Source organism: Erigeron canadensis, chromosome 9, assembly GCF_010389155.1.
Source record: "Erigeron canadensis isolate Cc75 chromosome 9, C_canadensis_v1, whole genome shotgun sequence".
Lineage (NCBI taxonomy): Eukaryota > Viridiplantae > Streptophyta > Magnoliopsida > Asterales > Asteraceae > Erigeron > Erigeron canadensis.
The window spans coordinates 32,420,414-32,432,099 of NC_057769.1; the positions used below are offsets into that span (position 1 = coordinate 32,420,414).

An 11,686-nucleotide genomic window follows, 5' to 3' on the forward strand; every position below is an offset into this window, starting at 1 on the left:
TTAAAGATGATATTAAATTACAACATGTAAAAAGTTAAAAAAAAAAAATTGGTCTTTACTTCAAAAGGCAAGAGTCTCTTGGTCAATTATATAGTGATGTAAAACTGTAAACGTTTTTGATAGATACAATTTAACGTAAAATACTTATGAAATAGGATGGCAATACATGATATTGTGACATCCATTGAACGGATCATGTGCATCAGTATATGCATCGCTTATACATTTTAGAAAATTGTACGTAGCATTCGTCGAAGAAACTTTGGAATCATACATCACGCTACTTGTGAAATTTGATCGAGTCACAACTCACAAGTCTAGTGACGGGCCGATGACTAAATGTTATCAGGGGCACAAAATATTTCACTACTACAAAAATAATATAATAGAGATCGGTTTTTAAAATAAAGACCGGTTATTTTATAAAAGTGTGGTCTCTAAACTTATACAACTGGTCTCTATACACATACAAGTATAGAGACCGGTGAAATTAATAGCTCCCACTTAAAAATTAAAGATAGAGACCGGTTAACTATAATAAAACAGGTCTCTAAACTTAAAAAGTTTAAAGACCTCTGCCTTTCTAATTAGGTGGTCTTTATACTATTCCAATCGTGTAACTTTTACTTTAAAACTTACACTCATTTTCACTATCTCACTAGTGCTCTAATCAGTGTCAAAAACAACCAACCAACCCCACCCCACCCTCCCCTAATATCTCATACAAATCAAATCTCACCCATTACTTCACTTCATCAAGCCAGATTTATATTTGTAGATCGGATGGTCTTTATTTTGTTCATCATCTCTTTTATTATTTATTAAGTTATTATACATGACTACCTTTAAGATTATAATTATTCGTTATTCACAGGTTGTGATACTTTAGATTTGGTGATCAAGATTCAAATTTACCTTGTATGGTTGGAGATAGAGATTTTGTTGTCTTTGGTGGATTACCATTACCAACAAGATTAGGAAGAAAAAAAGGTTAGACCTATACTTATGAAGTTATTATATACCATACCACATATATATATATATATATATATCTTATCTTATTTACTTTATATAAATACTCGTATATCATCTAATCTTATTTTTGTTTTTATTTTTATTTTGTAGGAACTTTAAAGTTGTGAATGTTTTCTTTGATTTTTTTTAGTCTATTTGTTTGAGAATATATGGAGCAAGAAGATTCAGACTCATTTTCCCATATGCCATTGTTGGATTTTCGGCTTACGATGGATTCGAAGGTTTTATAGGAGCATAGTTCACATGATTTTTGCACATATATTAGTTAGCTTATTATTTTGATTTCTTATTGTGTACATAGTATGAATTGATGAATGTTTTTACATTTTAAGTTGTATTGTTTGGATGGAACGAATACTAGTTTTAAATTTGAAATTTTTTAGATCTGTGAATTAGTTTAGATGAAATTGGTTTGAAATTTGAATTAGTTTAGATCTGTGATGAAAAACGATTAATATTAATTATTATTTTTTTAATAAAAAAAAAGAGCATAGAGATCGGTGTTTATATATATAACAGGTCTCTATTTGAAAAACCACTAGTCATAGAGACCGGTTGTACAACCGGTCTCTATACCCATTATAACCGGTCTTTATTAGCTTTTTTTTAACTAGTGTTTGGACCTAATTGATTTTATAAATTAAAATCAAATTTATGGTTCATGTGACATTGTGAAATGTGAACAGCAACCATGCACAAGTCTTTTTTCGTTCTTTCATAAAGTAATACGAATAATAAAATTAGTAAAGTATGTACTTAGGCCTATCCTTATAGATGTTCTTCACCACGGCTGACGCCCAACCGGCGGAAGACGCTACTAGCACCAGTGCGTCTTAGGCGAGCGTCCGAACATTTGTGCCAAAGTTAGACGAGCGTCAAAATGATATGTGGGGCCAAAAAAGTGTACCGTGGTAAATTTTTATAAAAATTGAATATTTATTTATGTATATGTGTCTGTTGGTGTGTGATATAGTGTATATATACTGTTGTGAAACAGAGAAAGAAAAAAGAAAGATTTCGAAGTCACGGTGGATAAGAAATATGACGGCTGGGAATTTGGTCGGAGAAGAAAGGGCTTTAGCCCTGAAATTGTTATATACGAGTATTTAATATAAATTTCCATTTAGCCCCTGAAATTCTTATTTGTTTGCAAAGTTTACTTTTAGTTTTAAAATTTTAATTTTAACCCATTATTAAAAATTTTACTCAATTTGTTTTTAAATTTAGTTTAATTTTGTAAAATAGAAAAAATGATATAATAAAACAATAGATAAATAGTGGAAGAAGTGGGGGTTATAAGGCCTATCCTTATAGCTCTTCTACGCGGCATCCGACGCACGGCTAATGCCGGACCGGCCATGGACGCTATAAGCACGGTCGGTGTCCGCTTGTTTCTACAAATCTTAGACGCAACAAAGGTGATGAATGTGGGGCCCAATTCGAGTTTGAACGGTGCTAAAGTAAAAAAAAAACTTTTTTTTTTGAAAAATTGTCGTGTGTATAGATATAGATATATATGCAGTGTGTGTATATATATATAGATAGAGGAAGAAGAAGACACGGGACAAAGAATACAATTTAATATTTATTTAACTATTGGTCCCTTGAGTTTAAGTTATTTACAAAATAATTATTATACTTTTTAACTTTTACTCTTTCAACCCTAAGTATTTATATAGATTTTTTGATAATTGTAAAATACTTATTCTTATTAGTAAAAGTTTAATTTATTTTGTTTATATATTTAGTTTTATTCTGTAAAAAAAAAAAAAAAAAACAAACTAAATAATAGAATAATGAATGAATAGTGGAAGAAGTTTGGAAGAAGTGAAAGTTATAAGAAGAGGGTGTTTTTAGTGTGTATAGAAGAGAAGGAAACTGATAATAGTGGAAGGAGTGGGTTAGAAGTGAGGTGTTATAAGGAGGGGGTGTTCTTGTGGTATCTAGAAGAAAGAAAAACTGATAATAATGAAAGAAGTGAGTTAAAAGTAAAGTATTATAAGGAGGGATCTTATTATGAAAAAGACGATCATCTACTTCTAGATTTTTTTTTTCTCAAAGAATATGTTAATTTTAGAATAAGTGTCGTCACTTTACACCTATTTTGATCTGATTGGCATATTTGTTTTCCTCTGGTTTGCCATTGTTGAGAAACCCCTTTAATTTTTTAATTGTTAAAATGTCGTTTCATATAGATTACCTTTTTACATATTTCCGTGGCCCTTTTATGCACCATCCATTTTATAACGTCAATGTATCTGAATGCCCATGACTTTAATTACTTGTTGCCAGATATGTGTGTCTTTCTTTGATTGGTGCATCTTGTTTTCCTATCTCATTGGACTCCCTGTCAGCAATTGTATACGAGTACTAACTTTTAACCTTTATGGTTAAACTTTCGGCTAATCTTTTTAAATTTTTTACGAATATTCGGGGATAACTTAGATGTAGTTAGCATCATTTAACTAGATGATATTCTCTTCGCAAACAACATAAAAGTCATGAGGCTATTTAACATGTATGTAATTAATGTGAGTGCATCACCATAATGTTAATATCATATAATATTTTTCTTTTTTGTTTTAGTAACAAGATAAAACCACTCAGTTACAACTACAAACCGGGTCTACATTGAAGCATAGTGATTTTCCAAGAAAAATAGACCCACTAGAAATTTATCGAGCACATGAATCGAAAATGAGTTACTTGCACAAACCATTAATATGTTTTGACACATTTTCTTGGTTTTCATCTTTTTAGGTGTTTTTTTTTTTTTTGGAATTTGTTTTTAAACTAAATTTTTTTAACACCTTACATTCTTTTAAGTGGTGAAAAACACGAAAAATGTGCAACCTTTGTGTAAACATTTTTAAGAATTTGCATCCCTCAAAAGAATGTAAAGTGCGGAAAATATTTGGGTTAACGATAAAAACCACAAAAATATACAAAACACTTGGATGACTTATGCAATTAACTCAAGTTTTAATGTGGAACACTATTTTTATATTACTAAATGTCTAAATCAAATTATATGATTTTGTTAACAGCATACAAAGTGCAAGTAAGAAAACATTCGCTACAAATAGAAAAATATCCAAAGAAGTGGGCGGTGCCAGCCGGTTGAAGGTAGTGCCTGATGTTGACACTAACTAATGGAATGCTCTGTTAGTCTGTTTCCATGAATTTGTTTTTCTGTTGTTTGGTAGACACGTGTACGGCCCACAGTGGACATGGACATACACCCCATATTTCCCTAGACACGTGTACGGCCCCACGGTAAGATATGCTGGAACCGACCCTCTCCCTAGCTACCTGCATCCTACAAATAGATTTCGGTGTTGATTTTGAATTTTAATTTGTGATTATATAACTTGATTTTATGAGAATCAATGGATTTAAAGATTTTCGAATTTAACTGAACAAAAAAAATCTAGGAAGCTACAATTATAAAAACTAGATTATATGTTAGCTTATGTGCAGATTACTTTGTTTGGTGGAGACTTTTGATTTATAGGTTTAATCTTTTAACATTCATGCTTTTATTATAGTTAACAAAGTATCATGTCTCTCTTATTAAGCTTTGTTATTAAATCTTTTCATCACCTTTTTCTTAAATGTCATGTCAACTTTTTTTTATCCAAGAACTACCTCTAGCATTAAGACCATTTTCTCACCTCTTCCTAAACCTTTTTAAGCTTTTTTTTTTTTTAACTTGTGTCGAGATAAACGTTCCTCGGCCCCACATGCTTCGTCCAACTTATTCTTATTTCAAACAAACCACGTTTCGACGAGATGGACGAGGTTCGTAGCATTAACTTCGTTTTGGACGAGGGGAATGACGAACTCTTCATTCTCTTAATACGAGCGGCCTTAAATAGAGTATTAAGAGTTTTAATAAATATGCATAATCTTTTTCTTCTTTTATTTTAATAAATATTCACCATTTAAATTTTATAATAAAAATAAATAACTATTTTATACACTAAAAATTTGAAGGATGTAGTTTATAGTAAGTGTATAAAGTTGCAAACAATATGACCAATTTTCATAATGTAAATGTTCTTTTTAGATTAAATTGATGTTTGTTTTTTATTGTGAGTATTTTTAACATGTGATTTTGCATTGTTGTTTAGGCTTATTAATTGAATTTTGTCTTTGTAAAATAAATTAATTTTTTATAATCAAACACATAACCAATTAATAAACATTAAAGAACTACTGTATAAATTTACCATCCTAATGTTAGTGTTTATATATTTTTTATAATCAAACACATAACCCTTGAACTATTTTGCCTCGTATACATTGATGTTAGAAACATCATATATGGGTAAGGTTGATGTGAGAACAGTTTACATATGAACATAAGTATAAGTGTGAATGAATTTATTCACATATAATATTTATAAGTGTTAAGAGGATTATTAGGCTACAAATTTTAAGAAGTTCAATCATTTTCCATTACTTATATGAAATGTATGCAACTTGCATGCCCATGTAAGGTTGTGTTTGATAACACTGAATGATTTAATTTTGAATGATTCAAAGCCTAAATGGTTCAAAAGCTGTGAATGAATGTTGTTCTGAATGAAAACGTATGTTTGATACATCTTCTGAATAAGTAATCTGAATGATGAAAAATTATCATTTTAACCTTTTGAAATTTTCATTATCCTGCTTATTATTTGAAATTAAAAGAATTAAAAAAATGAAGATAAAGCGTGACCTTCCATTTTGGTGAACCAAACAAACAATACCATCCGGTTTTCGAACTCCCTTTTAATATATTTCTTTGAAACAGCTGACTAAAAACAAATTAACCAACTAAAAAAAACTATCATGGATACATACTAATAAACACATTTGATCAACAAATCAACATCTAACTATCTAAGTAAGTATCTTTAAACATTTTAGATAATATCTACAATTTTAAATGAATAATAAAAGCATATAAACCAATCGATACATCAATATGAATATATACATATATGTACCTCGAAAGTGGATATAACAAAGAGTTCTATTTGTAAACAATAAAATAGCAAATATTTTGCTTATGAATCGAGAGAAGAAAAAGAGAAAAGAACTGGTATTAGAGTTACTAATTGGTAAGGAAAATCATATAAGCAATTGATATCAGATGTGAATAATTGGAGAAAAAAAGGTATTGGATAATAGAGAGGCATTGTGTATGTGAAGGGTACTAGGGTAAAGTTTGACACTGAATGGTTAGGAAGGAGCTTTGAGGTGGAATCATTCAACATGTTTTTATTTTTCGTTCAGCATTGATTTTCATTCAGATGTACACATCAAACGCCTAGAATGCTGACCGATTCAACATTCATTCAGCACTCAGTGCTGAATCATGTCATCAACATTAATCAAACACAACGTAAGTTTATATGAAAAGAAAGGAAAAAAAATCTAATATATAGACAAAACTTAACAATTAGTAAACAAAATATAAATAAAATATTCTTGCCATGATACTCTTTTATGCAATCATATTACTTTAATATAAACGAAATATTTATAAGTTTCATTAAATTTAGTATTGAGATTAATTAGGATTTCTTAGAACGACAATATAAAAAAATCTTTACTTTAAAATTATAGAAATGTTTAGAATAAAACTCATGATTATTATCACTTCAACCTCACACTCACAAATGTAAATAGTGAGACTTGACCTAAATACTTTATTATATGTTAAAGTTTTCACAAATGAGTAATCAATCTCACTATTGAGTATTGACATACAGTAATTTTAACAAAATTTGTAACTACCTAAAAAACACAACAAAAGTGAACATTTAACAAAAGTTAAAAACTTTTACGATATGTTGTTTAAAGTTTTAGTAGTTTTAAATATTATTTACATAAAATAAAATAAAAAGATGAACAATTATTTATTTAATGGTCGGTCAAAGCGTCAAACCACAAACCAGCCTTTGGTCGTTATTAGTTAAGGATTTTATAATCACGTAAACTAGTGTATGTTAAATAATAGCAATGACACGAGTACTCTTTATATTAAAAAGCTAAGTAAACAGCGTACTCATTTACAATGTGACATATACTTTTTTTTTTCTTTGTCGTTTTTCAACAACTTTTTCGTAATATCACGTCTGTCTAATAGTTTCTTACATCGGCAACTATTAAAGTATTTACATTTACAAATGTCAAACAACGGTGATGCATGCGTCCATCAAAATATTTCTTGTAGTTATGCTTGAACTTGAATTTATCTATACTCCCTTATAAAAAATATTGAACATCTTAATTCAGCATTTTTTTTCCTTAAAATACCCCTATTTAAACATAATACTCTTATATACCCTCATTTCCCCATTTGCTCTAATCATTACATACTTTTATCGACTTTCTATCACCTTCCGTCGCCGCCCTCCTTCTCCACCGCCGCCCTCGCTCTCCACTACCGCCTCCCTTTTATATTATCATCACTTTCTAGCCGCTGCAATGCGCGGGCACTATACTAGATAAGCCTTCTTGGTGTTAGAAATTTTTTTTTTTAAACAACAAAAAAGATATATTATATGACAAACGATCGACTAGCAATATACTAGTAATCAATATACAATGTATAACATCTAGAAATACACACTAAACGTAGACTAAAATTTTATCTGAATTTTAACTGTTAAGGTTGCAAAAGGGCGAGACATAAGAAAAAAGAATCCATCAACGAAAGTCGAGCTACCAGTTTTCACTTCGTGATGTTTTTGTTGCAACCCCGGCCAAGCAAGTTCCAAGGGAGACGAATAATAAACTATATAAACATAACCAACTAACAATCCGTCAGAGGAAACGCGACTCATTCATCCCATGAAAGATTGTTTCATTTGTAATGGTTGTTTGTTGGAAATTTTATGTAGAATTATTATTTTATAGGTTAAAATAATATTACATAAAATATTCAAGTGAATAGATATATTAAAATTTCGTTTCTTTCTTTCCTTGATCTTCTTTATGTTCTTGAAGGTAAATTCCGGGTGCTAAGTTAACTCCGGCGGTACTAACTGATGCGGTTGTTGTACCCTGAGAAATAGACGGGTTTACTTGGGTAACCCGAAATCTGTTTTAAGGGACCTCTGTTAAACACAACCATCAGCCAGTGCGCTTTACTTTGTTCTTACTTTCTGTGATTGTAGTTGTTTGAATTATATATTTTTTTTGTTATTTACTTTGTACGTAATTCGAATTGATTATCAATAAAATGTTATTTTTTTGAATGGTGTTTCTAACGTTGTTTGCAGAGATTGCAACTGTCCAATCTACTACTGTGTAGTTCATGAACATATGATTTTTAACATATACATTCACCTTTTGGTAAAAGAAAAAAAAACTTGAATTTATACTTGTATTTTGTTATTGTCTAGTAACTTCCTATCGATCGTCTTATAGATATATTTTCTGATCATAATTTCTTTTTTCTTATATAAGTCATCATTGAGGTGATAGTCTAGTGGTAAAAAGTTTTTTATTTTATAGTATTTTTTTAAAAGGTCAAGGGTTCGAATCTTGTCATATGCAAATGTTAGTAAAAGAGCCTTAGCAACGCTATATCCATCTACACATGGGAAAACAAACCCTTTAGGGCGTTGTCATGATTCGAACCCGACGTAAGCCCATTAAAATGGAAAGTGTTAGCCATTAATCCGTTATGCCTTAATTTTTTTTTTTTTTTATCAATGATCAATTCATGGTTTCAAGATTATTTAAAAGTTATAGATTTATATGTATTTACTAGTTCTAATACTCGTATGATCTACGGTAGCGACATATATTGCATCATAAAGAATTATGAATATGTCTCATACATCATTCGTGAGTATGAAATAAATTGTTGTTAAAATAAATCAAATAAGATTATAATGTCTTTTGTATTAATAAGTCAAGAGTTGGAGTTTAATTCTATGTTTAATAAGGAAATTGAATGTATATATATATATATACAATTAATAAAGCTAATCAAACAAAATAAATAAATTAAAAGGACATATGTCGATCAAGGATTACGCCACATGTCGTTACAAGAACAACTCAATCTTATTTTAGTTTATTGGTAGATAGTTTAATAATCAATAAAACTAATTAGTCGAACATTTGTAGATATTTTATTGAGTTGGCACAAATGAAAGTTAAAAATATTGATATCTACCAATAAACTAAAACAGGATTGAAATGTTTTTGAAACGACATGTACCGTAATCCTTGATTGACATGTGTCCTTTTAATTTGTTTATTTTATTAAATTAGCATTTTTAATTTTATACAAATTCAATTTCCTTATTAGACTTGGAACTAACTCTTGGCTTATAGATACAAAACACATTATAACCTTATTTGATTGATCGTTTTCTCATTAATAAAATTATCTTTTTTTTCTTTCTCAATTTCGTCAACTCCTATTACTTATAATAAGTTATTAACATGAAGATTTCAAAAATTTGAGTTTTTCGATCCGAAATCACAAGACTATTTGCTGTTATCCACTGTGCTTATAAGTTCCGATTTTGATATGATTATAAAATATAAGGTAAATCAAAAAGTCTAACTAACATATATTATACTTATCATTACTATTTATTATAATTTAGTTTCCATCATCAGTTTTTGACCACAATTTATTTCATACCCATGAATCATGTATGAGGCATATTCGAATTTTTTTATAATACAATTTATATAACTACCGTACATGGTACGGGTATTAGGACTACATATATAAAATAAAATTAAGGATTTGTTAGTGACAGCCCTTAGGGTTGTCAGTAAAAACTAATTGGGTGTATTAAAATTTGTACCTTACTGCTAGAAAAATTAGGACCGGTTTTTAATATATAATGTATAAGTTTTTAAGCATGTAAATTCTCCATAAAATTATAGGTATAGATTTTTAATTTCGGACTATATATCTTGCAATTGCAACGCCGTGAAAAAAGAAAAGTTGCTTTAGACCTCTTAACGTCATGAGACGGCCTTCGAATTAATTGATTAATGATTAACTACTAACTAGTATAGCAAAAGTTTAGCCGAATTTGCACATTGTTTTACTGTAGCCCGTTTCGTCTTATTCTCTTTATCCGTTTTTCTTTCTTTTGGTAAACAATATAGACAACAAAAATCGATTGAGAACATCTTAAGGTAATTAAACAATAGAACTTTAATTATTGGTTTCTAACTTATGTTTCGAGGACTACAAATTTAACGAGATACAATCGGTTAACAAGTCAAATACGGTTTCAAACACCGGGAAATAAGGGGTCTCAAAAGTCTTCAAAACAAAAAGGACAACTCAATCATATGCATCACAAGTTGACAAACAAAAATATTGAAAGTAATAGGACGTGAAATTGACGGGTGAATGAAAAGGAGGGTGTTGTTTAAAAGCATAGGAGTGGATCTACATTTAAATTGATAAAATTGGTGTGTTAGGTATGGTTTCATGTGCAATAGGTTATGACTTATGTCCCCTTTTGTTTCACAAAATATAAGGCTATAAGCTATAGATTTCTAACAAGTGTCCTCCTATTGTCAAAAAAATTAAAACTAATACTACTTTTTAGATATGTTAAAAAAAATACTACTTTTTAGATATTTTGTGTTCATAATTTGTTGAGTTGGGTTCAACTCATATCCATTAGATATGGTATGATTGACATCCAATAATGTAACCATTATTTTATAATGTGTTTGATGGTTCAAGTAATGATCTATAGAATTATCAATGTGGTTATATGATACTCTACAACTCTCGTTACGAGGATTAACAAATTAAGAGCATCAAGATAAATCTTATCAAAAACTTAAGGTGATATTAGTGTATATTGGGAGTGAAGTTAAAAAAACGGTAGATTGATAGGAACCGTTTGATTCCATGTACCGAATTGGTACCCACATAACCCCCAGCAGGGATAGTGTCAAAGTAATTCAACCACTTAAATTCAATTATGCCTCTAGCAAGATTTAAACTCAGGTTGCTCCTAAAAAGTGGCAACTGGTGGCCAACTCAGAAGAGTTGGTTTATTTGGGAGTGAAGTTATGACTATACTTTGTTATACCAACATGTTATTATCACATCAGTATCACATTGAGGTATTTGGCTTGTTTTAATTTGATTTATTTTCATTTGATCTATCTTTGATAAGCCCCACTCCTCTGACTAATATTTAAATTTTTTTTTTGAAAGGTATGGATCATTTGCTCGCAACAGAGGATCTAATTTACATTGTCTTAACCGGGTCGTAACACGGGATCTAACTTTTTAACTTATTCTGACTTGTAAATGTAATACAAGTCCAAAAATAAGCCACAAACATGTAGGTTACCGAATAAACATATACAAGCATAGTACCCACGCAATGCGGCGGTAGTGGTAGGGAAGGCAGTCTAGTGGTGTCGGCGATGGTACTATTTGTGATAGGGGAAATTTTTAGAAGATAAGGGTTTAAAATGTTAATTATTAAAATAAAGGTTTAAAGTATAAATTAATTCATTAAGGGCTAAACATAAAAAGTCAAGGACAATTCTAGTAATTCAAAGATAGAATTACCTAAAATAAAAAGAGAACTTTTTCTTTATAAGAGAATATATAGATATAGAAGTTTCAAAATAAACTAAGCGA

The 11,686-nt window shown here is 29.7% G+C and overlaps 1 long non-coding RNA gene across 1 annotated transcript; it reads left to right on the forward strand.

Moving 5' to 3' along the window:
• Window positions 1-879: 879 nt before the first annotated feature.
• Window positions 880-1,410, forward strand: LOC122581013. Its single transcript, XR_006320949.1, has 2 exons — window positions 880-990; window positions 1,126-1,410. It is a non-coding gene; the product is annotated as an uncharacterized LOC122581013 (long non-coding RNA).
• Window positions 1,411-11,686: the final 10,276 nt, after the last annotated feature.